Source organism: Scatophagus argus, chromosome 8, assembly GCF_020382885.2.
Source record: "Scatophagus argus isolate fScaArg1 chromosome 8, fScaArg1.pri, whole genome shotgun sequence".
NCBI classification, from domain to species: domain Eukaryota; kingdom Metazoa; phylum Chordata; class Actinopteri; family Scatophagidae; genus Scatophagus; species Scatophagus argus.
Genome location: NC_058500.1, coordinates 13561519 through 13584003, shown reverse-complemented (window position 1 = coordinate 13584003; position 22485 = coordinate 13561519). Strand labels below are relative to the sequence as shown.

Here is a 22485-nt window from a genome sequence, read left to right as displayed (position 1 = left end):
TTGATCTGGTTGTGCTTCCCTCGCCCGTTTGCAGAAGGGGGGAGGCAAGTAAGAGACCCTTTTTAGAGACAAGGTGGAATTGTATGTAAATGATGCATGGACCTGTCCTCAGACAGTGTAGACACTGAACAAATGACAAATTCTCCATGGAGCACCCTCCCTTCCTTTCTCTCATCCCTTTCCTTTTTTGTCACATTACAAAATTCAGTCTCCTTGGCTCCTTCCCTTCCGTCAAGTCACGTGGACTTTTTGTTGGACTCTAAGCATCTCCCTCTTCCCCGCCCTTACTCATGTCTTCTCTTGATTTTTATGTGGTATTTTCAAATCCATGCGTCTCTGCTATCTATCATCTTCACATGCAGGCATTGGGAAACGCGTCCGTATGGACTACCGGCCCCCCCCCTCTCCCCCATTCGTTTGACTGTCATGCTACACGATGCTTGTGTGAGAGAGCTGTGAGATACAGAGAGACGGGGAGCCAGGGTGGGAGGGGGGTTGGTGTAAGGAAAAAAAAGAAGGGGGAGGGAGGTGGTGGAGCACTGCAGTGCAGATAAATTAATGCAGCAGTCGAGGCTGAGTCAGCAGCACACTCCCAGTTTGGCCCAGTGCCTCCATCAGCTTGTGCCCATGCACGGCTGCCTAGGAGACCGGCTCCCACGCTCAGAAAAAAAAAAAAAAAGATGCAAATTAAACACTGAAAATAAGGACACGTCATCCTAAAACCGGGCTCGTTAACGGTATCTGAGAGCGTCCAAAGCGCCGATGGCAGCCGGCGTTGCTGCGCGCCGTGCACAAGAGCTGTCCCCGGTGCCGGAGGTGCTGCTGCGGAGGACGAACACCCTCTGCCCGGCTCGGATGCTCCTTGGGTGTGGTTGGACGGAAGGAGGACAGCGCTGTTTGGCGTGGGGATACACCACGCCATAAATACATGTTGTGTGGAGGAGCTCGACCTAATTCGTAGACAGCCACACCTACACTGCTTCCTCCTCCTCATCCTCCTCTGCTTGCTTTGCTCTCATCCCACCTCCCTTCCTCTAAGCATGGTGCCACATAGCATGTTGTTTCTCTGTGGGGGATCTCAACGTGGCTGAATACACAGGTGAAACGTGCCACAGTAGTTCCTTTGCCATGATTAGATTTTTAAGGAAAGCCTGTACGCGTGATTGTCGCTAACAGACCTATATATCATTTATGAGGACTCCTCATTGCAATATAAAGCTTGGATTGCATCGTTCGTTTCTGTCCTAGTCTTATTCGCTTCCTCTGTCCCGTTTTGCTGCAGCCCTGATGGTAAATGTCTGACAGACATTGAGTGCGAAGAGCCTATAGTAAAAGGGGGCTTTCCTACTATCTGATCACCCTTGTCTGAGATCACAGAGGGCTGTGTTAGTGCCCTGCTGGTGTTCCCTCCCTCCCCCGGTCTCCCCTTTTTCCCTGGAGAGTCAGACTGAGGAGGGAGGACCAAGCCCAAAGAGGGAGCTCTCCATTATAACTATGGCCAGAAGCCAAGAGCCCCCACCAAGAGCAACTGCAACCTCACACGACTCACATTTCTCAATGAGAAACAAGGCAAACATAAAACTAACCTTACCCCCAGTCGTTCCCAACACCTATACATAAAAACCTCCAGCTCCACCAGCTACAGCCTACAGTCTCTCTCTGCCTACCTACAATTCAGCAGCCCCTCCTGTCCACTAAATGATAACTCCAGCACTTGCTGTAATTTCTGCATTTGTGCCTGCCTCATTGCATAACCTCATTGTGCAACGCAAATGTGTGTGGGAAAAGTCCATGCTATATACAATCTAAACTGCAAAAGGAAACAAAACATATGCCTTCACACCCACACACTGTCCTTTTTTGTTGTTTTTTAGGTTTTCCAAATCAGCCTGTGCTGAGTCTGAACTGAGCTGTTTCACTTTTCGATTTGCTGAACAACAGCACCCACCTCTGGTCAGGTTGGAGTTCATACAGATCACCAAACACTCATCTCTTTTGCTTTGGATGGTGTCGACAGTATCTCCAATATCAACACAAAAACATTGCAGATTTAAGAGATTTTATTCTAAAATCTTAAATTATTTGAAAATACATTTTTGTGCATCACACCATCAAAGGCATACAGTTTAATACATATGAAAAAAAGGCCCTAAATTGATTAACTGATTCAAATCATTGCTTTTGCATCTTAGTTTATTCATACTGCAGAGGTAATCAAAATGAGACGCGAAAAAGTAAATCAAGCCTCCAAACAGTTGGTATCTAAACTTGACGATACATTTTCTTCTCAAATAAGCAACAATAAGCCTGTAAATGGACTTCAGAGTTGAAGAAAATAATTCAGATGTTTCCCACATGACAAGTAAGATTAGATAAGAGGTTAAAAATGTGATTACTTTACTCCATTTTGTTGCTTATCATGGAAACAGCCAAGTGCAAAGGAACCTTTTTTTTCTGAGAATAAATGAACTGACCAAAAATATTTTGTTTATTTTTTTGCAGAGGACTCATCTTCTTTTATGCTGCTGGGTGACATTAAGCAGAATCAAGCGTACAGCATATGCAATCTGAGGTGTCTTAAACTTCTGCTGCAATCTGGAGGAGGTCTTCATGACACCTGCAAGGCAAAATAATATAACATAACATAACAACATAACATGACATAATATAATATGTGATAAGTGTATGAAGTTTAAAAAACAAAAACAAAAACAAAAACAAAACAAGACACATCCAATCTAAAATTGGAACACAACATTTCACAGCACAGTACTAGTAAAAGTGGAAATATGTGACTCGCAGCATATGAGAATGATAGAAACCATTTGGCAGCTTTCCTATTTCTCTTCTTCTCTACGCACTCTGCATTTAAGCACATACTCTCTCCTATACTGACACATACTAACTCCTATATGGCCTCTTAAAGTCCCGTCAAACCAAGTCAAACCATCACTGATGAGGTGCCTTTGGTATAAATGTTGCTTTTAAGCTCACCCTTTTTGTTTTGTGGTGGCCAGCCAGTCCACAAAATCTTTAGCCTTAATCTTATCAAGGTAGTGGGTGAAATCGCTGGTGAACGTCCCATCTGAATGCCGTTTGAGGTTTCGGATGATGTTTTGCCCTTTTTCCATCTGATGTGAATGCCATCTAAAAACAAAACAAAACAACAACAAAAAAAAAAAACAACGCGGTGCTGATGAGTCCAAGTTCTTTATTTTACAGCAAATTTGAACTCTAAGCATCATGTCACGTTTCATATATGACAACAGTAAATTTATTTTGTTTTTTATGTTAGTTAAAGTGGCTAAACAAAAATGTACAGGGAAAAATGTACGAAACATTACTGAATCTCTCATTTCATGTCAAATGTGGGTTCTTTTTAATGTCTGTATTCAGTTTGACAAAATTTAAAAGTGCTGCTACACATCAGAAAAGTCCAGTATCCAGTTACACAGAACTAATAGATACCTTGCTGGTCTGGTTTCATCTACAACCATCTCTTTACTGTAAGAACAGAGAAACAGGACCAACAAACACCAGACGTGTGGGCTCATCCTCAGGTAAGCTAGTCAACACATAACCAAAAACACAATCAGACAGGTTACTCTGCTAAATTAATGTTGGAAGCACATTTCTGAAGATAGGTTTTTGTCTTGATGATCAAACTCACCTTGGGGAACTTCAACACGTGTCCAGTGATGTAGTGTTCCCGCTTGTCTGGAGCACATGCAGTGTAAGATCGATGAAACGACGGAGAAGCCCCTCTACACCCTGAGACAACACCTTGAAGATACACTGAGACCGGACTATTGGACTGCAGGGACTGATCATCTCTGTCACTTTATAAAGACAGCAGGTGTTTCAGTGTGACATATGGGTCACCTCCTCCAGCTCATGACCCGCTTCCTCATTACGGTGGTCTGGATCATATCCTAACTGAACTAGTCTGTCGTGTACTCTCCAAACAGGTCAAAGGTCAGCGCACACTCTCACTGACTCAGACAGTAGCAGGTGTGAAGAAATGTTGTTCTGGTGGTTGACGTCAAGAAACCGACTCCTAAACTGCACTGTTCACTCCTTTAATATTTCAGATTAAAGCCACTGAGTGCATTGAGCTCCAGTGTGTCAGTCCTCCAGGACTCCAGACTAATATCTGGATTAGTGCTGACTGATAAATGGATTATATGATAGATGACAGATTTAACTCATATCGTGCAGGCCTAATTTGGATTAGAATCTGAGCATATTTGGGTAGTATTTTGTAAACAACAGATAGTGAGGGACATCTTTCAATGAGCTTTTATTACTTAAATCATTATTTATTCCAATCTGTAAAGTATAGTTAATGTGAGGATGAAATGCAACATGCCACTGCAAAAAATGTTTGCAGTGATTTCATTATCTGACGTTCTGTTGTCAGGACAACGCATAAAGCTGAAGGCTCTTTCAAAGGTATTGGGGGACCTAAAGAAGCCCTGACGGAGGAAACTCAGCTCAGCCTCATCCGTTATATGCAGATGATGCTGATGTGTGAAAACACCACAGATGACACACACTCTCCCCCACCTTGTCTTCTGTTATCAGTCAGGTTTTCTCTTGCTTACAATGGGACAAATTGACAAAAAAGTCAAAGTCATGTCAACACAGACACACACACACACACCTGAAGGCCCCACTCTTAATGTACAGGACCCAAAGGATTCAACCTGCCCCTCCCTTAGGTTAGAGTTGTTTTTGTAACACAAGGGGGACCTACAAAATATGAAGCAGGTGGTTTTCATGTTGTGTACATGCCAGTGCAGAACACTAAGTAGTATACAATGGAGTCGTTCAGAAATGGTTATCACATTGACATATTTTGAATACATTTTGATGTGTGCAGTAAGAATCAGGAAAACCTCTTAACGTTATTGACATCACCGACAAACATCACCACAGATACTTGAAGCTAATTCTGAATAAGACAAGTCTGATTCCTGTTTACTCGTACCGAAAAAAAGATAACGATGTAAGGTAGGTAATATTATGTGTAATATTGCGTATGTATCTAAATGCAAAACAATTGTACTGGTCAGCAAATAATGCCACAGGAAGCCGGCCTGAACTTGTTAGCTAACGTTATGTTAGCTTTGGTAGCAGCTGCTTAAGCTACATGTGTGGCGTCTGCTTTGTGAGCACTGAGATTTATCAGATTTATCAGACTTATCAGGTTTTTCAGGTTTATCATTACACCCGATTGATCCTAACATTTTAACGAACTGCAGGTAGCAAAAATGTATAGCTAGCAAATCACGGCCAACAGTAACGTTAATGCGAGTCGTTTAGCTAATAAACTGATACAGCAAGAAAAGTTTGATGGCTTAAACATTAACTAACCATGAAAAGGGTGATAAAACCCGGCACATTAATGTAAAGTAACAACGCTTGGTGTGCATCTGAAAAGATCAGTCGATTACATGCTTAGACGATCACTGATTAACCAATATTTTACATCCCTTTTTAAGCAAAGTGGCACTTTTCTTCCAGCTTATCCAACGAGAAGATTTGCCTGTTTTAATATTAATGAGATAAAATTCAGGGTCAAACCTTTGACTGGTATGCACATATTTGGCTTTAACACGATATTTCCAAACTAGTTTTAAAAGATTGCACTTTTAAAGATTCCATTTTTTTTCTTCCAATCTTTAAAGATGTATTTATTGATATTGTATTTATCTGGTGATGTTTATATATATTGTAGTGTAGTTTAAGATGGAGGATTTTTGGGATTTTTCTCTCTCTCTCTTTTTTAATATTTCTGTGGTTAAAAAATGTTTCAAGCAAAGAACTGGGCTTCGAGGCAGTGAAGAGCTGCTTTGAGCGTTTCTTCGGGACAGGACTGTTATGAGCAGGTCAGGATGTCCAGCAGAGTACATCCTCCTCCACACTCCAAGAGCTTCACCCAACCCAACTGAGCAAAGGCCTGATGTAAGTACAGACTGTTTGAGGCCTAGCACAACTTGTTTTGCTGGTCAGTTGTTAGACTGGCTATTTGGCTAAGATTTTAAGAATGTAGTCTATGCTGTATTCTGATGTGAAGTTGCAGAGACAGCTGAATTGGCCCTCTCACCGATGTGAGTTGGATAAGTGGGTTTGTTATTTTGTGACATTTGTCTCTCTCCAACAAGTTATTCTTGTTTTGATGTTTGCAAATGACCTTCACGATTTGTGTGACTTCTCCCTTTTGTTTTAATTAATGGACATGATTTAATTGGTATTTTGAAGCTTTACTTTTGGTGTTTGCCAGTGTCAATTTGTAACGTGCTTCCAGCTTCTCGCCACTAGATGTCAGGCTTGACCACATCACTGCAGGAAGCTTTCCAATGGTACATGAACAGCTTCTCGTAAACTCCATTGCAATTTCTCAGCCTTTTCTGGATCGAGACCTTGTTCTTAGATCTCATTTTTTTATAATCTAAACAATTTTAACAGCCTGATAAGTCTTTGTCAATTCTATTTTATAATTTATATTTAAGAGCAATCAGGGAACTGCAGATGGATTCTTGGAGAAATATACACACACGCACACCTACCTCACAACTCATACTTACTATTCTCCTTTGGCATTACCCGTGGGGAGGAGGGATATAAATGTTTGAGTCTATATTCGATATATGTTATCAGGAAGAGAAGATAGGGAGTTCATTGCAGGGATCATATAGCTGAGGGTCATGCCTACAGGAGCTGCAATGCTGTTCTCTCTGCAGCTGCTTGATAACTTGGTGCTGATTGATACATTAATATTGTATTGATCTGGGCCACTCCTTTGCATTGTGTCACATAAAAGCTAGGTAAGGGCCAGATCTGTTGTGTAGTTTTCCACTGAGTTGTGTGTTATTTTGTGATTGGCTCTGGACAATCCAGAGAGCCTCACTTGGGGTTTGAGGGCAATGTCTATAAATCACAGTGAATGCAACACATTTCATAGTTTATCTGAAACAATAAACACCCTCTCTGGCGAGGCATCAGAGGTCTTTGAAACATCACAGGAGACAAAACAATAATGCTATCACGCATAAACATCACGACTGAGGGCAGTGGTTTAGGTTTAGATTTTGTCCTTCAATTTATTTTAGCTGTTAATGATAGGCTATCAGATTCCTATCTCCCTTTCCTGCACTCTGCTCCACGCTGTAGCCTGGAGGACTGTTTTGGCGAGCATCTGGAGGCAGGCTGTTGAATAGGCTCTATTCTTGCATGCCCTGTGCTCCAGCGAGCGCACTCAGGGCATGCACGCTCGGCCACGGTCCAGAGAGGAGGCAAAAGCGGTAGTGGGGGCTGGGTGGAAGGAGAGACGAATGGATGCCTGCAAGAACACAGCAGCTTACGTTAGTTGTGAATTTTCTCTCAGTTTATTATTTACTTCCACTGTGTCCTCCCAGAATGTTGTTCGTGTTGCCTCCTATTCACCTTTTCTTTTCCTCCATCTTTTGTGCTCTGTCTTTCATTTCCCTGCAAATGAAAATGGATCAGAATGCCATCTTATACCACAACAGGAGCAGTTTCATTTCCTTCTGCCTCTCTTTCTTATTGCAGGATCTTAAATTCTTAACAGCGCTGCAGCATCGACTCAGGCCTTTCCTCCACAGGGGGGGATAGGTGTAGGGGGTGTTCTTGAAGTCAACTTGGGTGAATATGGTTGTGGAGCAGCTGAGGATGTCTATTTTCAGCAGTTTTGAAGGATGCTTGTGGACAACTGCTCAAACCTCAGCCACAAAGTGATTGCCTTGGACTCTTTCATGGCCTTGTGTCATTTCCTTTGGGAAAAGAGAGAATAAGCAAGGACATTTCATAACACTTTGAATATTCATCTTCATAATGTTCACACTGAATTCAAAAGAGGATTCATTTATTGATTTAGTCTTCGTAATGTGAGGATTTGAAAACATCTCTGTGTTTACCCTGTTTTGTTTGAGATTTACTTAGAAATAGTTTGTTCTGGGTCATTTATTCTCATGTATCAACATTCCAAAAATGTTGCCGTAATAGTTTCTTCTTTTTTTTTTTAAAGGCAATCAATCATAGCTAAAATCCTCTTGTAATCTTTTATGACAGAATTTGACTGATATAACTTGTCTGGATTTGCTCCAGTCTTCAGACTTTTGCACTGCTGTCCATATTGATTGCGTAGCTTGCAAATCTGGGACTTCTTGTGTCTGCTTTGCCGTTTGCTAGTTCAAATGTTGAATCAATGTATTTGTGTCTGATCAGCTTCGGCCAAAGCCAGAGGTGATCTTTGGAAGGTAATGGGATTGTAAGAGTCTGGCTGGCAGAGAGGAGGAGCGGTAATGAAATGAGGGGCCAGGACTCTCAGAGTGAGAGATTTTTAATGACTGCCACCCGCATCGGAGGATACACACCATCTAGCGTGCCGTTTCTGCATGTTTTTCCACATGTGTGGGAATGTGTGCAGATGTTTATACCCATGCAGACCCAACACCTTTACAGACTCACTACTCCTGCTGACAGTCAGACAGGATAACATGATTCTGTGTTTGCAAACTGTCATTAACTCTGCAGGTTTTTAACGCTGTTTCAGTGATAGACTGGAATCTAAGGATGACAGCATAACTGCAGCATGGTACAGCAGGGAATGCCAGCATTTCCGGCTCAACTAGTTATATAGTTCTTATCTCAGAAGGCAGGGAAATGGGGTAATGCTGTCATTGCAGACGTCAAAACAGTCATTCTCTGCCTGTTCACTTGATCCGTGTTATAGGGAGATAGAGCTTAGCTAAGCTGTAAGAAAGAGTTTATGGATTGTCATAGGACAGTTTGTGCTGGGCTCTTGTGGGAGGCTGTTGCCGTTTGGGTTATCTAAACTAAACCAAAAAAGCATTTCATCTTGTTGTCGTATCATATTCCTGCCAAATCCTTGCAAATACTCCCTGGCCATTCTGTGAATCGCCCTCCTTCTGGCCATCCTTTGAAATCATCATATCAGTGCATAAGCCCTATATGTATCCCATTGTGATTTGATTTGGAAAGCAAAAATGGCAGATTAGTCTTAAATCCGCCCAAGTAGATTATCCACTCATCTCTAAAGCTCATGCATTGAGGGTTCCTCATAATTGCCGCTTGCGGTTGAGGAGGCAGGAGTACCCAGCTTACCCGTGGTCAGTAGAACAGGACTGATCTGCTTCCACAATGCCATCCGTGTCTGCTTATTAAAAGTGCGGTTGACCCCGGTTTTTCCCCCGTGTGCCTCTTCTCATTGTGTTGTTTCTGATTGATGCTGACTGGGGTCACCTAAGCCCATGCGGAGGATCACAGCACGGTGCGCAGGGGGCTAAATGTTTACATGCATTCATTTGATTTTACCCAGGGGTCTGCTGGCCCAATACAGGGTCGGCCTTTGGGCGGGCAGACTAGGCCATATGTCATGCTTTTCTCCACCACTGGATTGAAGGTCAAACTCACCAGGTTATGGAAGCTAGTTAGGAAGAATAAATGCTCTTTGTGGGAGGGTCCTCATCTTGTTTTTTTGGCTCTCAGCTCTCAGCTGTGGCACCAGACATGGCTCTTAACGTGAGTGCATTGAGGAGCATGTATGACACTAATGTTGCTTCTCTGTTGACATTAACTGGACAGACATGTCAGAAAATAGGCCAGTATATGGTGTTCCAGTCATGCACTTTTCTGGAGCCAAATGTGACAGTGAGGGGATGAACAAATGGCAAATAGTTGACCTTGAAAAACAGAATACAAAGAGCTTCAAGGATAAAAAAGTGAGTCCACAGAGCAACAGGACTGAAACAAACAGATCTGTTTTCAGCATTGAGGACAGAAGAGAAAAGTCACTGTAGGCGATCCCACTGAAAATCACCGTAACCTACATGCAAAAATATTAAAATCAAAATAAATAATTTGAAGGAAAATTCTTGTAGAAAGCATGTCAGGTTGAACTAAGGCTTGGGTTATGCTCAGACACAGCTAGTTCATCAAGCTGTTTAAATATGAGGGGTAAAGGCACTCATTTTCAGACAGATTCTCCTGGAAAACCTTTGTAGTGTTGCCTTTAGTTGCTAACATGAAAAGTGAAAAAATATGTTCGATATCTACAAAAGAGAAAAGTTAAAACTGACTCCTTTCTCAACTATGTAAAACTGACCAATCAGGGCTTAAATGTCAGATAATTGGTTTTGTGATTTTGGAGGGACAGAGAAATTCTCAGACATGGCCTCCCTAACCTCATATCAGAAAAGCAGATGTGTGTTTGTGTGTGTTCGTTTTTTTAAGAAAACACAAACAGATAGACAAAAAACAAGGAAATTAATGCAACACCTTTTTGTGTTTTAAGTTGCAGTGCACTGAGTTTTGACAGTCAGTCAGTTTGTGTTAATTCATACTTTTGTAAATGTAGTCGAGCATTTTGCCAGAATCACTGATTCTCCCTTTCTGCCCTCATCTCCAATCACCTCTTAGTATTGCTGTCAAAAAAGCAATAATGCTGCAAAAAAATGCTTATATAAATACTACAATACTTATATAACAAATACTAGCATTTCCTTCCTTTAACATTGTCAGATTCGCTACACACCATGATAAAATATCAGTCAGGTAAAAGCCAGCTCTTTCATATTCCACACATTCTTCTTCATCGTCAAAACCTGATGTCTACATTTCCCACAATACAACTCAAGACTCAGGTGTGTTATTTAGCTAATATAACCTGGCGCTGCAAGCTTCAGGCAGAGGTGAAGAACGGGCTTCGGAGGTCTCGTAAACTCACTCGTTTCTAACTTTCTAAGCTCTAGTATCACTTCAGGCCAGACATTGTGCAGCTCCCTCTGGAGCCACAGAGGACGTCATACCTTTATTCACATGTAGTAGAACTCTCCAGTAGCTACAAGCAGACCTTGTGAAGCATCTGTGTCAGAGGGCAGTATGTGGAATATTTTGCTTTGCGCTGTTGCATCTGTGCTGTTCATGATGACCGGGAAGCGTCCTCAACTAGTGGCAAAGTTGGTGGTTTTGTGCTGATGCAGTGTTTGGGGTCAGGGTAGGGGAGAGTTCCAGGCTGTTTGAGCAGCAGCTATGCCTCAGAGCTGTTTAATTCAGCAGATGATTTATCAGCCAGTCATTGATCCATCTGGTAAACATTCATTGCTTTCAAACAGATTTTCCACTCTGTTTAGATCTCTCTCTCTCTCTCTCTCTCTCATGCTTATGCATTGGAATGTGTGTGTGTGTGTGTGTGTGTGGTGTGTGATTTTTTTAAATGAATGTTAACAGGCGGGGTGGGGGTGGGGTAACTGATTGGGGTCTGAGTGAGTGAGTGTTGGCAGAATGTGGTTGAGAGTAAGAGAAGAATAGGACAGAGAACAGACAGTGTGGTAGTACGGCATAGAAATAAAGGGTTGTCTGCTATTTCTCTCACCCATTAACCAGACCGGGGCCATTGTTGCACTCACTTCCCACTGGCACACTGTTGCTGTGACTGACAGCCCGACAAGCCGCCTCTGTCGGTCTGCCACATGGTGGGCCGCTGAATGGGGAATTCAAAACGTCACTGCTTTGTAAAAACAGCTTACCTCAACTCTTTATGTTGCAAAAAGCTTTCACCTGCGCTTCACTTAACTGATTAATGATGGCTTTTGCTTCACAGCCCTACGGCTAAAGTAAAATGTGAGTGTTGTTGGTGATTAGAAATGCAATTGATCTTCTTTTCATCAATTTCTGAGTTGGTTAAATGTCAGATTTCATGTTGTGATCTTGGTGACTTATGTAGTAACAGTTCATTTCTGTTTTGTTCATACACACAGCCCTGTGTGTCGTGCTGACTAAATGTTTATACACTCACATTGGGGCTGGAACTGATTTTTTTTTTTACATCTGTCTGCTTTTTTCAAGATTACTAATTTCTAGTAATTTCTATTTTCTACTAATCCTAATTTCCCAGACCATCACTTCTTTTGTTCAACCCAAAGTCCGAAACCAAAAGAATCCTCATTTATTATCATAAATGACAAAGAAAAGCAGCAGATTTAAAATTTAAGAACCAAGAACCAGCAAATTTTTGACATTTTTGCTTGACCTAAACAATTAAGTGGTTATTAAAATAGTTAATTTCCTTTCGACCGACCAGTCACTTACTTGACTGATCATTGCAGCAGTAACTCACGTGCCCACGGCTTTAGCGGTGCCATGAATGACAGAAGACGGGTGGGAACAGTGTTTAGTGAGGATAACTTCTGGCACCCCTCTTGAGAAGCGCATCCCCGTCCTCACCTTTAGAGTCTCTGTATACACCCCCTGTGCACGTAAAGGGTGGTGGCAGGGACCGCAAGGCGAGAGACGAGGCGCGTTGAACGACTCTCACGGGCGGAGGCCGTCCCGTGGAATTCCAGAGCCGGAGCAGGAGGCAGAGAGGAGGCTGCAGGGGAAACAATGGCGGGGGACATCTGTCATGCGTGGCTGCACTCCCCTTCACGTACAATGGGTCCGGGGGACCAGCCAGTGGTGGCTTTCTTTTCTCTCCCCTCCTTTCCGGGGACACTTCTGTCCCTTACAATGGGCCTTTTGTCCCCTCCTCGCTTTTTGCCAACGTTTAACCCTTCGAGTCTGCTCCTTTTTCTGCCTCTTCTTTCTGTCTCCACTAGGAAACAAAACATAGTTGAAACTGCGACTATTCATTCACCTCCCTCTGCTTCTGTTTTTCATTATGACTTTTGGCTCTGTCTCTAGCTGCTCACTGCACTCTTTGCATGAATATTTTTAGACGCTCTTTATGTGCTATGTGTGTGTTTGTGAGCGCAAGAGAGAGACAGACAGAGGATGGAAACATTTCCTGCACTCTGCATACGGGAATAAGATAAAAGCCTCACAGTCCAGCGCTCTCTTGGTACGTCCACAGATCTGATTTCACCACATGAGTCCCTTGGCTTCAGCACAACATGGCAGTAGCCTCTGGCACCTGAGACACCATCCCAGCTCAATATGCTCCTTAACCTCAGTGGTGTCCTCTTCCCAACAGTACAATTGTGTTGCAGTCAGGTAGCTATCTTTTCAGGAAGCTAGGCCACTAAGAAGTTGTCATTACACACTTATTGCTCGTTGATGCGATACAAATCACTTCCCCTGTGTGATACCTGACAGCGTGTTGAGCAGCGTGTGCGCCTGAACGACTGGAGTTTAGGTACTGTGACTTGCACTCAGTACCATTGATTATTAAACCCATGATGTTTGGACCACAGCTCTGCATTGGCTAGGATGTAATTATACTTGAATCCTTGGAGCTGTCGCTTTCTCAGTGTTTTCAACAGTCATCAGGTTGATGTAAATTGCAAATTGATTTTTCCCCACCTCTCATTCTTAAGGACTTAAGGGGTTCAAGCTGGTCTACAATTGATTGGTCAGATTGCAATTTATTATTGCTGTCAGCAACAAGATTTTTCAAGGGGAAACTTGACAGTCCACTGGGTGATCTGAACTCATCACCTCCGCTGTGCCAACCTGACAAAACAAAATCAGGCTGTGTATGAAGAGTAACAACTGTGGTATACACAAAATCCCCTGTAGCATAATTTGGGTTTACTAAACACGTGTTGCCCTGATTTGGGTATGACCAGGCTTGGAAAGTTTCCAATTTAGGTGTGTATAATTGGGGTAAAGAGATTCCACAGCATCTATCACAGATCTAATTTATAGCCTCCAGAGCTTGTGATTCCTCTCCCATGCTTCATCCAGCCCTGCACCATAATAGACTGACTGGCAAGCTGGACTGCTGTGTCCTGTCCTGGCAGCTAATTGCTGCCAGCTGCTGGAGGTCGGGGAACAAAGAGCTGTTTGAAAAAGGTGATCTGTTGATTGGAGAAGCTGTCCACCCTCCTTTAATGGGATGTGCTTCACATGAGATGTGGCATCTGAGTACAGTGCTGCCTCATTCTACCCACATGTCCCTTAGGGGCCCGGCGCACTGTAACACCAGCCCATCTGTGTTTTGTAAGTTGAGAGCCAAATGAACTCAAGGAGTGAACAACAACAGAGTGTGTGTGAACAATGTGAACATGGTGCAGACCATTTCACTTTGCTGGAGAGATGAGTTGGGAGGTGTGTTTTAAAATGTTATTAGTGTCATGATTCCTGCCTTGACATTTTTGTAGTTATGTTATCACATATTGCAGGCTGTTATATTAATATCCACAACTCCTTGAAAGCAGCTGCATGTTTGAAACTGTCTTATCTGGGCTCTCAATCTTTTCAGTGTTGTACATACGTTTTTAACTAGTTCTAAGGGGGTGGTGTGTGTGTGTGTATGGGGGTGGGGGTGGGTGGGCAAGGAAGCAAATGTTTCATGTGAGTGGCTGAGTCAGAGCATGTGTTGATATGGAAGCACGTCTTGTTGGAGATAACATTCTTGTCTTTTCCCTGTCAGCATAAATATTTAAGTATACCTGTCAGTGGTATGCCCTCCATCTCCCCCTCCCTTCCTCCTGGCTCTCTCTCAGAGGACAGAAAATGAGAGAGAAAAAGTGGCAAAAAGAAGCAGACAGAGAAAGATAAAGGCCCTTGACTGATGTCTGTCTATTAGAAGGACTGTACTCTTTAGCTATAACCAGGACCACTCACATGCAGACAGGTCCTGTGTGTGTGCGTGCGTGTGTGTGTGTGTCTGTGTGTCCGACACCTCTCAGAGCTGTCTGTGTGATCGAACAGCCCTCCAGGCGTCCTGTTATGACAGCTCTCTCCACGCCTTGAGAGACCTCATCTGGGGCGTGTTCTGACAGGGTGGCCGCTCGGAATAGCTCTGATGAGAGGCAAGCACAGACCTCTATCATTCTGCTGCTGTTCCCTGTCACTTTTGCTTTCTGTCTTTGTTTCCGGGTGTGAATGCTTGTCTGTTGTAGGTTTGTCTTAGTGTAAGCGTAACGCTACCACAACAAGATCACAGTAATATTGTTTACCTGCACACAAATATATGTATATAGACTTTCACTGCAGTTATCAGAAAGCAGTAATTAGAATATAAATCATGTAAAACAGCTCAGGCAAATCATGGAAAAATAATAAAAATATATAATAATACCTAACATGTAGGATTATGACAGTAAGTTTTACTGCATTTCTGCAGTGCAAAAGTAGTAGAATGTAAAAGGTCTACACAAAAATACATTTTAATATATTTACCAAGGACTCTGAACACTGGAAAGTAATATTGATACTGAGTGGCTTACCCTGGTGAAGTAAACTATCACAAAAAGCTGTTTTTGCACACTCATTCCTATGGTATGCAGTGCGAGTATAAATCACTGAAACAGGTTTCAGTGACAGCTCTGTACCCTCCCACTGTCTACTTTTTTGAGGCAGTGGAACAGTTAATAGGTTTGTACAAAAATCTGATGCTGTTTAGTTTCATAAATCATATTGTATCCCTCTCTGTTCTCTGTGTTTACTCTTTCTGTTTTAGTTTCATTACTCTCAACACTTCAGCTGCTTTGGACCCCAGTGAGAAAGTGGCAGCTTTGGAAACTATGAGAATAAAATTGATATGAATGAGTCATGAAATTATGAATAATAGTAACAACAATCAGTTTATTATGAATGATTTGCGTTATGCATTTTTGTGCAGACAAGACAAGGCTCTTCTATAAGAATTATTGTTCAACAAGATGCTGCCATTTCTTAATGCATATTAGATAATGCTGCCACGAGACTATAACTGTTCAGCAATGAAAATAATACAGAACCTGAAATGAACTACACATGAAGTCATACATCTGCAGGACTAGTTCTGATTGACATTGCGAGGATGAGATAAGGAGATCAGAGCAGTAAAAATGTCCTTGACGGAGCTCTGGCCTGGCCATAGTTAACAGATAAACCAGCACCATCTGTGACACCCGCAGAAGCAATTATCCCCTATCGCATCCTCACTGACCATCTATATTAAAACCTGCTCACAACACCTGAGATTAACCCACACTCGCACTTCTCCTGTCATAATCTTGCCTGTCCACCAGCCCTCGTTCTTCTTCTTCGTACGGCTGAGCCAGTGTTGTGGGGGCTGGTTCAGGGTCAGCCTTCACCTTGTTCTACGTATTCAGTCAAGGTGCTGCTGCCAATGGCCTGGTCTGCAATCATAGCTATGGCTGTCATAAAATGTCCTATAGCTGAAAATGACTATAAGCCAAGCTATTACAGACAGAGGTAGAAAGTGGAGGGGGGGTTTGGCTGTAAAAGTAGCATCATGGGCTTGTCCCTCAAATGGCATCTGAAGGTCATTGGCCAGCCACAGTGATCCAGCTGAGCTCTACCCCTTTCTCAGAAACATTGTTAGTTGTATTTGCTTTGCTTTACCCTTTATGTTTGATTAATCCCTTTGTTTACATGTTATGCAGCATCAAACAATTGAATAAAGTTCAGTGCACCACCTTATACAACCTCTACAAATTTTTTACTGCTTTCCAGCTATTTTGAACTTCGAGGAGTTTCCTTCGAGGAGTTTCCTTTGAGGAGTTTCCTCAGCGTTGGTCAGATATAAATTTTATTTGATCCTGGTGTCTGTCACAATGTGGGCCAAAAAAGGGACAAAAGTAGGCAATGCCTCAGTGTGCTTGGCTGATGCTACCCAGATTCATCCCACCGGAGATGTTCAAGGCTTGGTTATCTGGCAGGAGGCCCAATACATGCTGGAAGGACTGCATCTCTCAGTTGTATTGCAGGATACTGCAAGGATACAGCTGAGCTGCTTTGCGTGCCCAGTTACCTCAGGTTCAGCTCTTGATTACTTCAGTAATTACTTCAGTAATCAAGTATTCTAGTGATTATTCCTATGATTAGTGTTGTAGTCAGATAAGAATAAAAGTATACAAACAAAAATAAATAAGATTGTAGTGAGTTGGGTAAGCAGGTTGTACAGCATCCAGTGTCGTGAACTTACTGGGAGTTCATGAGCCAGGCTAATGGCTAATGAAAGTAATTATACCTGCTGTGGTGGACATGGTGTCAGGTCCATTCTTTGTGCACTGGATTTATTCAGCTGAGATGCTTTAAGAATTGAAGTCATTTTATGGTGGCTGAAGAGTTGGATTTTGCAATAGACTCACTGTTCAGAGATTTAATTTTGTTTCATCTTGAAGTCATCCCAGAGTCTGGACACTTTCTGTCATTTTCTCTGGCCTGTCTCTCCTCTTCGCACTTGCTGTTTTCTCTCTCTTCCTCCATTTTGCAATCCACACCATCACTTCTTCATGTCATGTGTCCACAGCATTGTGCGTCAGTACTGATCATTCACACAAAACACAGTGAACACAGTTAAGTGAAGCTTCGATGTAAAGAATTTGCACTGATGATCTTTAGTAATTAAGTTGCTTGAGTTTTTTTGTGAAGTTGTTTCAGCCTCAGACCTGCATCAGTTCTCAAACATCCTTCTATCAGCAAACCAGGTAAGAAAGAAAATGAGCAGAACTGATTTGGGGTCAAGGTCTGAGAGCCACTGGTCAAGAAAATAATTGCATGGGTGGGCGGTCAAAGGCGAAGACTGATGCATTTGAGCTGTTTTGCTTTATGAGAACTGTACCATGCGGGTACATTAGAAATACATCAATACATCATTGCTTTATCTTTGGAACTTCTCGATTACATGTTTTCATGTCTTACAGCTTTGGAGATTTTCATTCCTTTCAGAGCACGGAAAAAAAACACTGATTGTCAGATGAAAAGATCAGTATGTGCTTGTGCTTTCAGCCTAGAAAATGAACAGACCTTCAAAGTGCAGATGGCCACAAAGACGCCTTGCACACTTGTGATGATGTCAAAGTGAAAGGTAGTGAAATGGCACTGACAAAGAGCAGAGCTGCTGTTGCTCTGTGAGAATTAAAGGTGAGTGGGGAGATGGAATTGAGTCCAGGCTTATGCTTTATTGTGTGAAATGCCTTTCTCTCCCTGCTGGACAATGCTGTTTCCTTTTGCACTGTCCTTGTGTTCCTAACTGCAGCCTGTGAAAGGTACTTTCAGCCAAGCCTGCTGAATAATACAAGCATTTATGGAAAGGGAGTCAGCATACTCCTCCTGCAAACAGAACATGCAATTCCCTTTTGTGTCATTGTGACAAAGAAACTGGCACAACATCTTGAAGCTTAGCCTCAATGACTTAAATATGGGGGAAACTCTCTGCGTCTCTGTGCATGTTCTCCTCTTTGCGAGGGCCATTAAGCTATCAAAGATGTGGCCTGTGAAGAAATGAAACATTGTCCAGAGCTGGAGAATTCCTCTTGAGCTGGGGGAGGATAGGCAGAGAGAGTGGTGTTGTGTGTAAGGGGGGGATTAGAGGAGGTTTGGAGGTGGAGGAGAGGGGAGACGATGATGATGGACAGACACGTGGGAACCCCCCCTGTATCAAAGCAGCAGGAATGTAGAGCAGGCTGGTAGGACCTGGAACGCTCTCCTAACCCTGTGATCTGATGTGATGTGTGAAGTGGAGGGGTGAGTCAGAGCTTAGCACTGCACACAGCACCCAAGATACAGACCACAGACATACTGCTGGTTAACAGGCTTGAACCAGCAGAAGACGGAGAGAAAGGGGGAAACCCGGGATCGAGCAAAAGCAAGAATCAAGAATCTACAGGCCCGACAAAGTAGGACTGACCACAATTTCAGAGCCAGGTAGAGAGTAGAGCAGACATATTGATGCTGCTTGTGAAGTAACTGGACTGGAATCATTTCAGTATTTTTAAATCTACTGACAGGGTGTAACTCGTTGCTGGCCTGCGCCATCGGACAGACTTTGTTGTTGTTGGATTCTGAAAACGGTGGTCTCTTTCATGGAGAGAGCAGCCACTAATGTTTTGCTGCGTGGATGTGTTTTGTTATATGAGCATTTGTTATGCTTTGATGAATGCCCTCTTTCTTGTGTTTTTGCAAAAAAGCACAATACACCTCAGAACATCAATAAATCTTTTAACCTTGTGGTACCTCTTGCAAAATCCAAATCCCATATCTATTTAGACAGAAAAAAAGCCTGTTGGTCAATGATATTTTCTATTTAACCTGGTATGATGATCTATGGTCACTCCCTTCTGTGTCTCTGGTGTTTGGTGGTTAATATGTATGGAGGAATCAGAGCTCTGCTGCTTAATTGACCTGAGCAGCACTCCATCGCTGTACAGGGTCATGGGCTGGCTGGAGACTCTGTGCCTCTGCACCATTTTATTTCTCTCGCATCGACAAAGCCTGACTCTTCTTCCAAGTGTTCAGTCACATTGAGAGCTATGCACAGAGAGTGTTTTTTTTTTTTTTTTTTTGCCCTGACTCATATCTCTGCAGACACATCAACGGAGACAGAAGGAGAGGAGGAGTACAGTGCTGTCTGTGGTTAGCCATTACAGAGATGCTTAGAGCCTTTACAGTATCATTCCTGTTATGGCTGTGCATCCTCATCTGCTTAAGACCATTTGCTTTTACTTAATGCCCCAAGTATTCCCTGATGTTTTGTTCTTTACTCTAAATACAAATCTCTATCCATCTCCTTTTCTCTCTGCCTTTTGGTCTCCAGGCTGAGTGGCTCTTTGCCCTTTCTCTCCACCTCCCCACTGAACATGTAAGCTGCTTCTCACCGCCGGCTGTAGGGTCATTAGCCCACCGGAAATTTTGGCTTTGTTTCTATTGCTTTTTTTTTTCTTTTTTTTTTTTTTTTTACCTTGCCTGGAACAAAGGGAGAAACATTCAATAGTTATTGATTTGGAGACATACAACTTTTACTGGAGATCCCATTTAATCACAAAAGCTGATTTATTGTAGGCGCTCTGACAATCCCATTAAACTGCTGTCTAGCTAATCAAGTCCATTCTTTCTCCTGGAGGACTAATCTTTTATGGGGCCAGCAGAACAAATCCCAGCAGTAACAGGATTGTCGGGGAAATGGAAGGTTCACCTTACCGTAGATGAAAAAAAAAAAAAATCACACAAAATGATGAAAAATATTCACCCTGAGTTTGGTACCAATTTGGACTTATTGGTAAAACAAACAGAAGATGAGTTATAGTGGAAGATTATCCTCAAGTGAATCTGTGAAGGGAAAGATATTATTTTGTGTGCAAAGTGTGCTACTTGTAAACTTTTCTATGTCTTAAAAACAGTTCATATTTTTTTATTTTTGAACCTTATAGTTTGTGTGTCTCAGAAGTGAAAATAATTTTTGTGCGCACAGGCTGATCTTTGCTGTTGTCATTTTAGACTTAAGGACGACCGTTTATGAACCACCTCTGTTAATTTTTCTTTACAGTCAGACTGAGATCACCAGTGTGTTTTTGTCCTTTTCTGATGAGATCTGTTGTGTTCCTTAAAATTGTATTTATTGGCAGGTGTTATACTACACATCTCTTCGGATTTGAATGAGGTGATCCCAGACACAGCAGGCTCTAAAACCACTCATAATTAAATTGTCCCAGTAAACCTTTATGTTTATCCCCGCATGTTGTGTGTGTACATCCCTGCTTTATGAGTCACTCACTCATTGTGCTCCAGCCCATCCACTAAATGAAGTGGAAACCCGAAAGATGATGATGGAAACCTGGAGACACATGACTGAATTTTATGACGTGCTGATAAAACTTGACTCGCTTGTTTCATTGGACAGCAGCAGGAAAGACACAACTGCTGATGTTATTGCTTTATTTTCTTTCATTTCATTTTGAAACATCCAGCTGTTCTTTGATGTTTTTTACGTCTGCATTTAAACTTTGACTATTTCACCGTTGCATTTAGCTAGCGTGAGTCTCAGTACAGTACTTTTCTTTTGATCCCTCTCTCTTTTGATCATTGTGTCGTTTTCTCTGAGAACAAAAAATGTCAGTTGTAACAGTTCCACTAGAGGAAAATGATGTTATTTCAAATTGTATGTGATAGAGAGCTGTAATTGCTTGCTGTTGCAGTACCTTTAGGAATTCAATACTGTCAATAGAGTGCAATTTTGTGTCATTTACTATTAGTCCACTGAACATGTTCTTTTGATTGTCATGGCATAGTGAGACGCTAACTGGGCTGCAGGGTATCCACCGGCTTTTTGTTTTCAGTTATGTTGCTGTCCCTACGCTATGATGAAGGTCTGTGTAGTCCCATCCTACAGTATAAGAACAAGAGAACACAGACATTTACGCCAGTGTGCTTCTCTCAGCCACTCATTGATCCCAAGGTTAGAAGGTTCATGTGCCTCTTTTGCACACACATAATGCTACAGCCTCACTCCTATTTAAGCTGAAGGATATAGTTTCTGTTACAAGGGTCAGATGTTTTCATATATGGGAGATAATTGTCACAGAGGAGCCTTGGCCCTAATAAGAAGATATCCAGTGTGGGTTTAGGCCTGACACACATAGGACAGAGTGCTGCCTCTGCAGGCCGCTCCAAAAGTCCAGCTCAGCACCTCTGTACCTCAATGCAGTGACCATTGATTTGATCTCCTCACTTATTCCTCCATTGACATAGATACACTGTGTCAGAGCTCCTTGACAGAATGAATCTTAGTCAGTCTAAACAAGCTTATTGTCAGCAGACATTTTAAGGTTTTTCCTTTGGTGTTTATGGAGACTTTCAGCCCCAAATCCAATAAAAGAACTGCTTAGCTTTAGATGGCGATTGCATTTCTCGCCTCTCATTTGCATACTAAGGGTGGGTTCCCACTGGAAAGATCAAGGCAATCTATGTGTGGCCAATGCTGGGCCGCTGCCAGGAAGACTCTGTCGATTCCATTAAAGGTGGGGCCAGATGTTTGTCATTACCTTTATTGATAACCACAGGGTCAATACTGTGATTTATTCTGCTGGGATAGGACTAAGCTTTAGTCACAAGTTTCACCAGGGACTGATCAATAGTACACAATGGACAAGTACAACATGACCACACATGAACTGAGAGCATCAGCAAAGCTGTAAATCTATCACGAAGTTTTGTGGTCATGATCACGTGCTAACTGCAGAGGAACTATAAAAAAGGTGTGTTTCACTTCAGTTTCAAAGTCCACAGCCCTTGACTTGTAGCACAGTTACATTTCATTGTGAAATGATGGTTCACAGTGTGCAAGGAGGACAGTTTACTTGGATTCCAACATTTGTTCAGACATATGGGTCCTCTCCATGTTTCATATTATCACTGTTATTTCAGTGCTGGCGCTGTTTTAAAAAAAGACTATTAATATAAATAGAAAGTAAACATCTTGAAACTTGGATCTTGGGTTGTATTTGGCATTCTCACCACGACATCATGGGAGATCTGTCACAAGAGAGATCTGTTGCACAACCTGAGGCTGAAGTTACTTTAAAGTCTCAAATGTCTGTTCCAGTTCCCCAGTTAGAAACACATAAAGTACCAAAGTAACTTGATGGACTGCATCAACCTCAGAGCTTGTGGTTTTCTGTTTTTGTACTTGTTAATTAAGTGTAGTAACTTGTAGAGCCTCCGATATCTGATATGAAACCTTAGAATCCATGTGTTGGGAAAAGGTCCTCA

At 42.3% G+C, this 22485-nt stretch overlaps 1 protein-coding gene across 1 annotated transcript in view; it reads left to right on the top strand.

The window, feature by feature from the left end:
• The first annotated feature begins 5840 nt into the window (after positions 1-5840).
• fignl2 (fidgetin like 2) overlaps positions 5841-22485 on the top strand; it is a 42676-nt gene continuing 26031 nt past the window's right edge. Inside the window, exon 1 of the mRNA XM_046396773.1 lies at positions 5841-5967. The gene's annotated coding sequence lies outside the window, so the exon portion shown is untranslated. The remainder of the gene's footprint in view (positions 5968-22485) is intronic.